The 13,677-nt window shown below is 49.8% G+C and overlaps 1 non-coding gene and 1 pseudogene across 1 annotated transcript; both read left to right on the forward strand.

The window, feature by feature from the left end:
- Window positions 1–225: 225 nt before the first annotated feature.
- TRNAS-GCU (transfer RNA serine (anticodon GCU)) lies at window positions 226–299 on the forward strand. Its single transcript has one exon. It is a non-coding gene; the product is annotated as a tRNA-Ser (tRNA).
- Window positions 300–8,137: 7,838 nt separating this feature from the next.
- The window catches only part of LOC144113026 (uncharacterized), a 99,978-nt pseudogene continuing 94,438 nt past the window's right edge, over window positions 8,138–13,677 (forward strand).

Consider the following 13,677-nt stretch of genomic DNA (forward strand, 5'->3'; position numbering starts at 1 on the left):
CAAATATCTACTTCGTTCATCTCTGGAAGATATCCTGAGTGCACGCATGCGCGTTTCGGTTCATAGTCTAATTGTTATCAGCCCTTCGTATCTTTCAGCTTCTCTGCTGAAGCGACAAAAGTTCCATCAAACTTAGTTTCTTTTGGAAAATTTCTTTTTACGGTATCATCGACGCTAGCCTTTGGATATTCCCATCAATTCGTTCGCCGTAGAGGCGGTCTAGCCGCCGCGGTGGCTCAGTGGTTATGGCGTTCGGCTGCTAACCCGAAAGACGCGGGTTCGATCCCGCCGCCGCGGCGGCCGAATTGTGATGGAGGCGAAATTCTGTGCGATGTCAGTACACGTTAAGAACCCAAGGTGGTCGAAATTTCCGGAGACCTTCACTACGGCGTTCCTCATAGCCTGAGTCGCCTTGGGACGTTAAACCCCCATAAACTAAACTAAACCAAACCAAACCATAGAGCAGGTCTTTTACACGTCAATCTTGCTTTCTGCAAATCGGTGCATCAAATATTTTCTTTTTTCGCGGCGTAACTTAGCTGTCACTGCGTTTCGTAACGATCGGAAGTCTGTTCTGTTTTTTATTGTCCAGTTCCGTTCTGCACCTATCTCGTGCTTTATCTTTTTGAAAGTACAGCTCAATGATATCACGCGTTATCAATTTCTTATTAGGGCTCCCCTGTTTAATTATTACGATTTTAGTAGATGTTATGTGTACTGTTGTGAAAGATTTAATAAATTTGGCGTATAAGCTGACGTGGTCTAAAACTGAAAGAGAATTCCAATCAGTGTTTTCAGTGTACTTGTAAACTTTTGTGTCGTCAATAATTTGTTTCTTTATTCTGGTGACGCAATCCTTATTGTCGTTTTGAGACAACTACAAGTGATATGAAGTAATGATCTGCAAGTTTGGCCTTAATTAGGCCACTTCTGTAGTGTTGGTGTCTCACTCAAATGACAATGTGATCATTGCATGATTTCGTTATCCTTGAGCCCAAATATTCATCTCGTGTATTTGTTAATTACATTTAACAGTCCGAATTCTGCTATTAAATTGAGGTACTCTGCCACAGACTCCCTTGTTACTTGCATTATGTCAATATTTGGATACCTACCAATCTAAGCTGCTGCTCATCCATGTATTTTTAGCAGAGAATTCAGTTCCTCTAGGAATAAATCTGTGTTCACGTTTGGCGGCCTGTATATCGCACATACGGTGTACGTCACATTAATTTTGCTTAAGGTGACAAGAATAACTGTTATTAAAAGAATAACTCATATTAAAAACCCAGTTATCTTTAATAAATACAAGGACTCCTCCTCGTTTTCGATTTTCCCTGCATAACGCAATCTGAGAGAATCCACTGAGCGTAAATTTACTTTGTGTGCTTGCATAGGAATTAACCTCAGTGATCACAATTATGTCGATGTTAAAGCGCCTGGTGCATAAATACGCGCACAACTGATCCCAGTTCTTATCTATACTGCGCATATTCACGTGCATTAAAGCAAGTTCAGGTTTTATCTTGTTTCAGCTACAGTATTGACAACCTGCAAGTCGTGGAAAGGTTCAAACGAAGCCATCTGGACATTTTTGCAAGATAGCTCTCAGTAGCGATGTTGATCACATTCGCTCCTTCCGTTTTTCGGGCTAGAATCTCCTTGCCGTTTCGCGTCCAGATAAACTTATAGCAGAGTTCTTTGCCAAGCTTTCTGCATTTCTAAAACGGTTATTTTTCCTTTTGGGTGGAGTTTTCGTGTACGAAAATGTTTTCGCCTCGCAGGGCGTTTTTTTCTTTCACGACCGCAGGTCTCGGGCTTCTTGCTCTGCAAACGTAACGATTACATGCGCGAATTTGTCCTTCTGCGCCTTTAATCTCTGCGCTGCTTCCAATTAATGTTGTTCAAGCACTGGGACATCAAGCTTGCTACTATGGCACACCAAGACCTGGTACAGATCCTGACCATCTGCCTTTGTAACACCATGTAGTTCTATGTTTTTTGCTCTCAAGTAGGGCCCAGCACTTTCGATACAGTCTCTCGGCTTTGCGATTTCATTTTATTTTTCCTTCATGTTTCCTGGCAGTTCTTCTGAGGCTTTTCTTTAGTTGTGCAATTTGTATTTGCCGATCCTCGACCCTTGTCACGAGCTCCTCAAACTTAGAGGCTAAAAACTCTGTTGACTTTTCAAGTCTTCGTTCTGGTGGCGCTGCTTCATCCTTCGTTCATCGGCGATCCCACGCTCAGCCAGCTAACAGGTAAGCAGGAGAGCGAAACTCATGCAAGTAATATCCCTGTCACACGGGCATTTCTAAGGCCCTCGAACCGATAGTCTATCGACTCAAAGGCTATCGAGCGCTGCTACACGGGCAGTTTTTCAATGGCCATCGAGTCAATAGTCTATCGAGTCAACGGAGCGACGCGGAACTCCATCGAGATTTCGAGGGCCTTCGAGCGCTGCCCAAGGTTGCTAGCGTTGCTTCGAGCGGCGCCAAGCGCACTTTCGTACACGATACATTCATGGTACAAAAGCATGAACAAACATTAATTTCCTAAACTTTAATGCAAGCAGTCTGTGAAATAATTATAAAATTGTATCAGACTGGTTTTAAGCGCATTAAGCGCATTAATTTTGCGTTGCGGTCTTTGCGTTGCTTGCGTTGACAACATGGCGGCGCCCTCCCCGCTCGCTTCACAGCGGTAACAGCTTCGTTGCTAATCCCTCAAAGCAATATCGTGTTCTAAACTGTTGTATTCGCTTTCGATTTGCCCATTATTACCCGCGCATAAAGTTTCAAGAGACAATTAGCTTTGGTTCTCCAGATATCGAGGCGATTTCACAGGTGTTAAGCCTGACGAAGCAGCGCTCCGACGCAGTTGGATTGGCTTGGTTTTGGCTCGTCTTGTATTAGAGTGGCTAAAGCAGTGTCTGCATCTGTCCGTCACGTACGTGCAATTAAAAGGGCTTTAAGCGACGTGCGCGTATGCGTGTATTTAAGCATTTAGTATACATTTATCAAATATTCTTGTTATTTTTGCAAAATCTAAAGTAGCGATTGTGGCGCCACACAAGCTTGGCGTAAGAAACGAGAACCATTTCAATGGCCCTTGAGATTTGCCGTGCAGCAACACAACTGCATCGAGTTCGATGGGGATTCAGAATTTCGAAGGCCCTCGACTCGATGGCCATTGAAACTGGCCGTGTGACGGGGGTATAAGGCGGCAGGCGACTGGACATAGGCGATAAGCAAAGAACGCCCCTAAATACTCAACAGATGCTCCATGCGACTCATTATCTTAAAATAACATTCAAGATTGTATTGTAGAAATGTTTACTCTGTCTAAAGCATTACCTATCTGTATTCAACCCGCCTACCACATGCCCTTATTTACATGTGCGACAGTCTACAACCTTACCAAGAACTTCGTGATCCTGGCTCAGAATTTTTTGTTTTCTGACGGATTGTGGTGGAACAATTGTATTGGTGGGGTTTACTTCAGGTGCTGGCGCAATGTGTCAGGAACAGAGTGCGTATGCTGAAAAAAAAGGTACAGGTTTCCCTACAATTGGAAAGCGTTCTTATTTCACTTGAGATGCTTCTTGTTTGACACCTATGAGGGTACGAAGCAAAAATTTAACGTTTTGCTTCGAGAAGATGTGTCGATGTCGCTGCTGGTTAAATATAAAACAAAGAAATTACGAAGAGTAAATACTTGATTTTGTTATTAAGGAATGCCTTTGAAGATTATGCACCTTTCTTTTTTTGGGATCAAACACTGCCTCTCTGAAACGTCTCAGTGATGCTGGTGAAGACGTTGTTCAGCAAGTTTACAGGACAGATTCTCTAAAGCCCCAACTCCAACGACACTTCGTTGGCGTACGCGCTCAGCGTCGGCGCTCTTGGCGTACGCCGGAACCGGTCTGCGCATGCGCACTGCAGGAGACGCCAACGAACCTAGGCGAGGCAGCGAGGTCTGTCCGTGCTAGATATCGGCGTCAGCGCACGGGCGCTCGCGTACGCGCCGGAAGAGGGGTCCGGTTTATAACAATGGGAGGTTCGCGGGGACCTCGGTGACTCTTTTCTTCATGGCTTGAAGCTCTTCCAGGTCCCCCAACTTTTCTTCGCGGTTTAAGTTGGCCTTTCATCGCCCTCTAACCCCTTCTCTTCACGGCTTGAAATTCCCTCCCTCTGCTCGAGAGGGGAAGCGAGCCAGCGCCAGGAACATGGAGATGCATGCCCCCTTTCGACGCCCGTTCCGGAGTACGCCAAGAGCGCCGACGCTGGACGCGTACGCCCAGGAAGGGCCCTTGGAGTTGGCACTTAAAGGTCATATACCCAGTATCTTGCGGCTGTTTCATGAAAGGTTAGTTGCTCAAGTGATTAGGTAGTGTTTTACTCTGGCGATCTATCCGTTTGAACTTTGCGTGACCAGATTATTTGCCGCCGTCCTGTCACCGGCTGATTTAGCGGTAGTGATAACTTCGTAGCAGGGACATTGTTGATTAAATATTTTTAGAAATTTATATTCATAATTTCCACAAATCTAGACTTCGTAATATTTGGAGAACTGTATATAAGGAGCATTAATGCTGATCAAGGACGCAGTTGAGGTTACTGCATGCACAGCGTGAGTACGAATGATAAAAGTGGTGGTTTGATGGCTGGCGGTCCTTCGTGTGAGTCCACCTTGAACGAGGGGTAGCGAGGGGACTGGCTGCAGGAGTAGTGAAGCGGTATGGTGGAACCGGCGAAACAGACGCAGGACAAGAACAAGGAGGCACACATACCACACTGCTCCTTGTTCTTGTCCTGCGTCCGTTTCGCTGATTCCATCGTTGCGCATTATGAACCAACCAGCCCAGTAATTTACTCTAATGAAGCGGTCCACTGGGCCCACGTGAGGCGATCTGAGGGGATGAGGAGGAGGAAGGGGGTATGGTTGGGACGTTGGCAGTCACTGGGATATAGCCAACAGTATGAATGCTGTAGGGATGCTCACCACAGAGACCCCAGACAGGTGAGGCGGCTACAGTGAGCGAACAGTTCACAGGGAGGGGGAGCCTGTACCTGCCGATTGAGGATGGCGTCTGCGCGAGGCAAGGAACGGCAAAAAGAGGGAAGAGACCGCGGAGGTGTCGGAGAGAGCGGAGTTGTCTTCCTTGTCTGTGTGCAGCGTAGTCTGTCCTGGGATTATACTGCGCTGGCCAGGTGATATCCTTTCAGTAGCCAGAGCGTGAGCAAGTTCATTCTACAGGAGACACTGGTGACCATGGATTGTAGGGGGGAGGGGTCAGCTATCGTATCGTGGTAGCTAAGGTATGTCGAGCAGTTCGGTCGTAGTTTAATAACGGAAGTCGATTTAGTGTGGAGAAAGGCTGAATCGGAGGTTACCAGAGTCTCCGAATCTCCTGAGGGGGACACTTCTACGTGCAGATTTGCAAAGACAGTTCAAGGGCCGACAACTTGGTGCGGTAGGACATGGCCGTCGGTGTGAGTTCCAGAGTGGGGAAATCAGTGGCCTGCGCTTGGCACCTGTCAGGATTTGTCGTGGCTGATATGTGGTGCAGTATGGGCTTGCCAGTTGGTCTTGAGAGGCAAGGGAGAAGACAGGAGAAGAGTGGCTAGGTGCACCACCACTTGTCCGATAATGCCGACGAAGTCATCGTTCGGAAGTAAGAGGACGTGATACTGGGCTCGAAGGTGCAGTGGCGCACCGCTGTTGTAGGTAGGACGATAGACGGATGCAACAACAAGCCGCATGTGAGTTGACAAATATACTTTTACAGCTGTTGTGACAGTGAGCCGGTTTGGCGCTCCCCTTCACGGTGCATGAGATGTGTGCGTGGGCTGTAGTGTGTATACCTCCTATGGAATGCAACATTACGGCGAGTTAAATGTTGCTTACGCATGCCTATCACTGCACTTTGTCGCCCAGCATCAGAGCGGGCCTACATTATTACCCAGTATTCTATAATTATCAAATAGTTCGTATGGCTGGTCAACAATTATTTCAAATATTGTATAATGTAGAATGCGGGGTACGTGATTCTTTCAGCGAATCATACAAGCTTTCTATTCTCGCTTAGTAGTTTATTAGAATAACGAAATAATATAAAACGGAAAGAAAAGGTGCTGCCGGCCTCGGCAGATTCCATTTAATATCTAAAGCGCCTGAGCTGCGACTGGCAGAAAGAAAGGGGCATGAGAAGCACAGCGAAGTTAAGTACAGAGGGGAGCAGTAGCGATTAAGGACAGGGAAAAGCTATATACACTTTTTACAAATATACAAAAAGTGAGCACATTTACACTGCTCGCGTGTGGATGGCCAGGCGCTCTTCAAGCATTTTGAATATTCGCAGGTCCATTATTAGCTTAATTTTTGTTCCTGGATGTGGGAATCCGGGCTTCCCGCCGTTGCCTTTGCGCGGCAGTTACCGGCATCCCGTGTTGTTCTCCTCTTTCCTTTTCTCCCGCCTCAGGCGGCGGAGGGCGGCTGGGTGACTAATCACTGTCATTCGGTCGCAGCTCCGTCCCGGCTTCCCAATGGCCTTTTCCATTGGTGCCTTTTGGCGGGAATTCGGGACCCGCTTGGGCGGCCGCGCGACCGTCCGAGCGGAGCCCAGAGAGAAACACCTCCGAGACAGCGTATATGCTACTGTTCGTCCGGGCCGGCCTTTGCCGTTGGGACCAGGCATACTCGAGCTCGCCAGCACGGGTCCTCGACCCGCCGCGGCTCGAGCCTGTCCAGGGGTCCAGCGACCTCCGACAGGGGCACCTTGCGTTGACTGCCCACTCTCTCTCGCGAAAGGCCCAACGGCCGACACGAGAGAGATCACAGCACTGCCGCGGGGACAATCTCCCGCAGCGGCGTGCTAGCGGCGCGCATTGCTCTTGTCGCTCCGAGCGCGCAGCGGAGCCTTGCTCCTCATGCGCCCCCGGGACGGGGTGACTGTTGAGTCTGTGTACTGCTGGAGGACGGCGCGAATAAACGTCTCCTTCGTGAACTTGGAGGCCTGTGTCTTTGCGGCGAGTCTCTCTCCTCTCTGCAGAATTTGAAAGCCGCCGCAGCGGTGCCACAGGGTGCGTGCGGTGACGGCTTATCGGGGCCCTTGGCTCGCGCGAAGCCCGAACCCGTGGTGGTGTGCGGCCTGTGCCCACTGATAAACCCACACGTCAACCTCGCAACCAAAACGAGTTTTCTGTGGAAAACCACTATAACTTTTTCACAAGTGCGTTGTGGATATATGTATCGAACTATGCCCTTCCTACTCCTCTCCTTGCCCTGCCATAACATATGAAGCCACGCCATATTGCACCTTTCCCACCCTCTCCCTACCCTCAATCTCGCCCATGATCTGCTGGAGAACCGCAAGAGTCATGTAGTACGCTGCTTCTACATAGTCCGTCTAACAAGTCCTGCACCATCCCACTACATCCGTCACCGGCTTGCCAAATAGTACTACAGGCTAACCCAGGAGGCGCTCTCACTTACTTGCTTCTATGCACGCGATTAGTGACGACCGACCGCGTATTTCAGCTGTGCCGGTGGCACATGCACATCAGCTCCTGAAACCATTTGACGAAGAGCGCGCGTGTGCTGGGGGTAAACGAGAGGCGGCAAAAAGAAAAGACACCGGCCGGCGCGTTGTTTACCGCGCCTCTTTTTTTCTTCTTTTTCCATCGGTGTTCAAGATGCGAGTGCTGAAGAGAAAAGAAGACGTCGCCGTTTGACTTTGAGCGCGACGCACGCTGACACAGCCGGTTCGTCCGCGATGCGCCGCCTCTCGGTTGGGCGCATCCAGCGGACGGGGGCTGCCGTGTTTGCACGCGCTCACCAGCAGCAGGCCGGCCGCGTTGGGCGGCGGAGAGGGAGGAGGTGCGCGCGCGGAGGGTGGCGAGGGACGACCGCCCTCGCCCCGCAACTCCGGTGGCGCGCGCACGACCGTCCGCGCCTGCGCCCGCACTGGCTCGGAGGAGCTCAAACTCTGGCTGGCCAAAGTGGCGCGCCGAGTTTACTGCGAGTCCGGGCCGTGCCTGAGGAGCGACGAGGCAACTTTCCCGCCGACATCGATTGGCGTCGTTCGGTCGCGCCGGCGCGTTCCGGCCAGTCCTTCGCTCCAGACCTGTTGGACGCGATGGACCGCAGGTCCATGGCCACGTGCTGCGCGTTGGCTGCCCTCCTGGCGCTCACCGGTGGCCCAGCCGCCGCTTGGAGAAACTACGGCACGCCCGGTGAGTGCGCGATCGGCATATGCCTCCGGGGACAGCGCGGCTAGCCGCCGAACGCAGTGGTGCCGGTAGACGAACGCCAGGGGAGGCGCTGGGGAACGTCACGTGCCGACACTCGAAAGCAATCTCTACTCTTCACTCTACAAGAACAGGATCTTCGACTCTGCGCAGAGTGAGAGAACTTTGCCACTAGACACACTGACGGCTCTCGCATAACGCATCTACGAACTAGGCGGCTTCTGACGCGTTGATTTCCAACGCTGTCTCGGCACACGTACTGATTGTAAAGGACACGGCTGTTGATATAGGAGCATAATTTGCACAACTGACTTCTTGCATTATATGCCGACACTTTTCGTGAGTGCAGTTTTCGATCCAGTGCGGATCATTCTCCTAGATATAGAAGAAACGAAGGCTCACGGGAGGCTTTGGACACCTGTGAGCCTTTGTGGCCTTTCGTATTCGCATATATGTAGCCACCTTTGCGAATAATCCAATTTAGATTGTTTATGTTTTTCTTTTTCATGCAGTGATTTTAGCTCTCGCCGTAAAGCTGACATGATCTCCGTAGCGGATGAAAATAATTTGTTGGGCTAGTTGGGGTATGGTTTGACGGAAGTCGGTAGGTATAAAAAGAACACACACTCAAAACACAGAACACAGGACAAGCATCACCATCAACAGTTCCGTCTTGGTGCAAAACAGTTCAAACCTATATGACACCGACACTCTAGGCGCACTCGAAAGAAGGAGTGCATATCACATACATTCAGGCGCTATGGTTTGGAAGCGTAAATTCCAAACGCATATTTTTCCCCATCGCAGAAAGACCCGGAAGTTCCGGCGTGGCATGCTTTTCTCTTTTTTTTTATTATAGCGGAATACCTCCAAATATCTTTTATATCTCCGCATTGTTGCTCTTTCTAAATTCCTGGCTTCTAGAAGGCGTGGCTCACACCCGCAGCCTTTCTCTTCAACTGACAACGCGTGCTTCCGAGCTGGGCTGTTCGTGCAGTGACCGGTTTGTGCCATAGGTCTTGCTACATGTCCGAGGCATTCCATAAATCACCCGTGGTAGGCAGACAACGAAAAGCATTGCATGTTTGATGTCTAAGCCTTTTTTTTTCTCTGCCGTTTTGAATCAATACGCTAGGCACAGGCGGACTACATCTTCCAAGCTGAAAAGACCAGTAGCATGCCATACCTCCAGGCAACCTTCTTAAGGTTCTGAGAAACCTTGCGTAAGTATGATGCTACTTTAGGCCTTGTCGATTTTTCCTCTACCAGAACCGCTCGTGCGATAGAACAAGACCTTTCTGCTTGCCTCTAAAGTTCCCTACACGTCGAGAAGACATGCATGACTGGCAGAATGCGGATTCTGAAGAGCGACGAACTATTGCCTTCTGACCGTCTTTGACTGCGCCGAATCGTGGGGCAGTGATTATTCCTGTTTCCAAGGACGCGAAGTTTGGTTGTATTGTTTTATTGGATTTAACGTCCGAAAGCGACTCAGGCTATGAGGGGCGCTGTAGTGGAGGGCTCCGGATAATTTTGACCACTTTCTTTCTTTAACGTGCACTGACATCGCAAAGTACACGGGCGCCTAGCATTTCGACTCCATCGAAATTCGACCACAGCGGCCGGGATCGAACCCGCGTCTTTCGGGTCAGCAACCGAGCGCCATAACCACTGAACCACCGCGGCGTCCACTGAGACGCCGAGTGCAAATTGATATGATCCTGTGAAGGAATATACAGCTGTATAAAACTGCAGCGGATTTCGATGGAATGCTGGTCGGTAAAAGGCAAACCATTCTCGTGACAGCCGCGAATTATTATTATTAATTATTAATTGGTTTTTTGGGGGAAAGGAAATGGCGCAGTATCTGTCTCATATATCGTTGGACACCTGAACCGCGCCGTAAGGGAAGGGATAAGAGGGGGAGTGAAAGAAGAAAGTAAGAATTAGGTACCGTAGTGGAGGGCTCCGGAATAATTTCGACCACCTGGGGATCTTTAACGTGCACTGACATCGCACAGTCAAAACACCTTTTCCCGTGTTTTCGCACGTCAATTCACTGTTTCTTCAAAACGCCAACAAATAAAATAACATACTTGATCTCCCTGTTCCTATTTTCTAATAACCTGTGCTGACTCACAAATGCCCGACGCCTCATTTGGTGTCTTTCACATGCTCCGTGTAAAATATTTTAGTGACCATTGACTGGGCGCTGGCCTCCGCCTCGAATAGCGACGTGGCGCTGAAGTAGTAGCTGTGTTGGAACAGTGTCATGACTCCTCAAGACATGGAATGCGAAGTTTTACGGATTTTCAGGTATGACGAGGGTAGGCCCATATTTTAGTTTCGATCTCCTTGATAGACCCGCCGCGGTGGCTCAGTGGCTAGGGCGCTCGGCTACTGATCCGGAGTTCCCGGGTTCGAACCCGACCGCGGTGGCTGCGTTTTTATGGAGGAAAAACGCTAAGGCGCCCGTGTGCTGTGCGATGTCAGTGCACGTTAAAGATCCCCAGGTGGTCTAAATTATTCCGGAGCCCTCCACTACGGCACCTCTCTCTTACTTTCTTCTTTCACTCCCTCCTTTATCCCTTCCCTTACGGCGCGATTCGGGTGTCCAACGATATATGAGACAGATACTGCGCCATTTCCTTTCCCCACAAACCAATTATTCTCCTTGATAGAAGTCACTGAAGCCTTCGAGCATCTAATCTAGGCTGCCATGCAAGCATATGCGTTAAGTCCTGCGGGCTTAGAAAGTATTGTTGCCGCCCGATTTGGTCCACAAAAAGGCGACCAGCGGGAAGCATCCCGTCTGTCATTCGAGTTGACGCCCGGAAAGTCACGCCCTCACTCCGTGCTGGGGCGCTTTGAGAGGCGAGTATAAATAGCAACTTCCGCAGGCAGTCTCGGCTAGGTCGAGGCTACAGTTAATGAGAGAATCGTAGAGCAAATCAAAGGGACACAAAATGCATACAGCGGTGGCCGGCGCTTGAGAGATTGGGCGCGGAAGCATGCTCTGGCACTCAACAATTAAGAAAGCGGTCACTTGCCAGTGCACTGCGCTTCTCGTATGTGGAAGCCGCGCTTTTCAGTGATCATGATTTTGGCAAACGGCGAGAATGAGCAGACGAGATAAGTAGGGAGATTTCCAAGGGTCTCGCACTCGGGTAACGCAAGAAGAGGCACGCACTGACACTTCGTGTCTCTCTGCGCTACGGTAAAGATTGGACCTATGCTCCTTGTGCGTTCTCTTTTCTGCTACTAGTGCATAACAAAGCGCACGCACGCACTCAAAGCGAAGCTCATCCAGTGTTCGTAAGGCTGTATTTACACCATTGTTTCACCGTCACTGCTCAGATTGCTGCTTACTCCTCTAAATGGTGAGTGAAGAATGCCAGAGGTGAGGAAGAATGTCCCTTATGTGAAACCTCATTTGTGCACAGTGCGTGACACACCACATTTCTTTACTCTGTCAAGTTAATTTAGTACAGTATGCGACGGTGCTGTTTCCTTGTTTCAGTCTGTAGATGAGCGGGAAAACCAGGCCAGGCAGAGATTGAAGTGACCGCTGCGAAAAACCCATGCCGGTAAAGGGCAGCCATTACGGCTGCGGCGTTTATGGACATTGAGTAACAGTCCTCATACCTGAGGTACATTCGCCTAAACTCCTGGGCAAGCCGAGCAGCAATATTATAAAGTAAAATCTGAGATCATGGCCGCTGAAACAGAGTACGCGAGCAATCAACTTCAGTCGCACGATGCTTACGCACTGTTTTTCTGGTGAGTGCGCAGTTTCCAACGAGTATGAAGAACAGCCTTGATATATGTTTTACCATGCACTGTTTTACCATGCACTTGTGGGCGTCGTCTTGTCACAATCTGCGGCACTCCTCTGGCGTCCGTCATTTACGTTGTGCCTTCGTCTCCTCGCTCTTGCCCTTTTCGTCATATCCTTCCCTTCCATCGTGCAAAGAGGATAACTGGAATCCCCTTCGGGTTATTATCTTCCTTTACTTTCTTGTTCTTTTCCTGTCTTGAAATCTGCAGGCCATGCCTCATTTGACATCTAGCGTTTCATTTCAGGAAGAGAGCAGGGCGGATCAGGTAACCAACGTGAGCTGAGGGTACCCTAGTTGAATCCAAGAAGGAAAAGTGGGCGCCATGGGCAGGGCATGTAATGCTATGGAAAGAGGGCAATGATACCGTTGGGTAACTGCAGATTCCAAGAGAGGGCAACTGCCGCAGGGTACGGCAGAATGTCAGGCGGGCGGGTGGCATTACGAACTTCGCCTGGATTATGTACCGCAGCTGGCTCACGACAATTAACTGAAGGCCATTGGGGACACCTTTGTCCTGCTGTGGATGTAGTTACGTTGATGATGATAATAACTTAATTTTACTGCCACAGCTACTAATGCCTCAACTCCCGGGGTCATGGCGTAGGACGTCGTCCTCTGGGAGGAGATGAAGGGTTAGAAGGAGAAGGGATTAAAAAGGTTAAAAAAGGGAGACAGGAAAAGAAGCAATTAACTAGCGTAGCCAGGGGACTGGTTTTCAGCCCGTGATAAGACGTGACGGTGTAATGAACTAGAAAGGTGAGGCGGAGACTCGCTAGGAGCAGAGCACCACGAAAAAGAAAAAAAAAAAACATCTAGCTCCTCGTTCGGCGCTCCGCGGCCGCTCGTACTGTTCTTGTACCTGCTTTCCTCTTCCGCAGCGACGTGATGAGACAACAATAGATCACAAAAAAATCCCACCCAACTCCGTGATGGGGCACCCACGTGAAATGGTGCGGGCGAGAATGAGGGGCTAGTAGGCGTCGATGTCAAGACCCACAGTGCGTGCCGCCGAAGCCACAGCAAAGAGAATGCGGAGTGGAGACAGTGCGGTGCGTGCATCCGGAGTTGTGACTAGGCAGATTCAGCGTCAAGACCCCACAGTGCGTGTGCCGCTGAGACCGAAGCAAGGAACCGTCGGAGGCACGATAAAGCTGGAGAAGCCACGAAGGTGTTTCATAATCAATTCCGAGACAACCCGTTTGGCTACACTTGCTGTGTGTGTGATCGTCGGTGGTTTCGCGATGACGTCACGGTACATCGGACTTTCGACCTCATTACATTTCGGTTGTGCGCCATGCAGCTTCCATTATAGCGGAACGTTGTCGTAACTGTACCGCCATTTTTTGTTGTTGTTGTTACTGTCCAGCCTCTTCAACAAATACGGGCTGCAAGACGAGCATCAACATTAGAGAGATTTAGCATATCGCAGTCGTACTACCGCAGGCGTATACCAGTTTTACGTACGGGAGCTGCGCATGTGTGGTGGCAAGTGCGCTCGCTGCCCGGTGGGATCATTGCGCGTGCGCGACAGATGTACGAAAACCGGTGTACGTCTCCGGTATGCTGCATCTCTCTAGTAATTCAGTCCG

Source organism: Amblyomma americanum, chromosome 1 (genome assembly GCF_052857255.1).
Source record: "Amblyomma americanum isolate KBUSLIRL-KWMA chromosome 1, ASM5285725v1, whole genome shotgun sequence".
Lineage (NCBI taxonomy): Eukaryota > Metazoa > Arthropoda > Arachnida > Ixodida > Ixodidae > Amblyomma > Amblyomma americanum.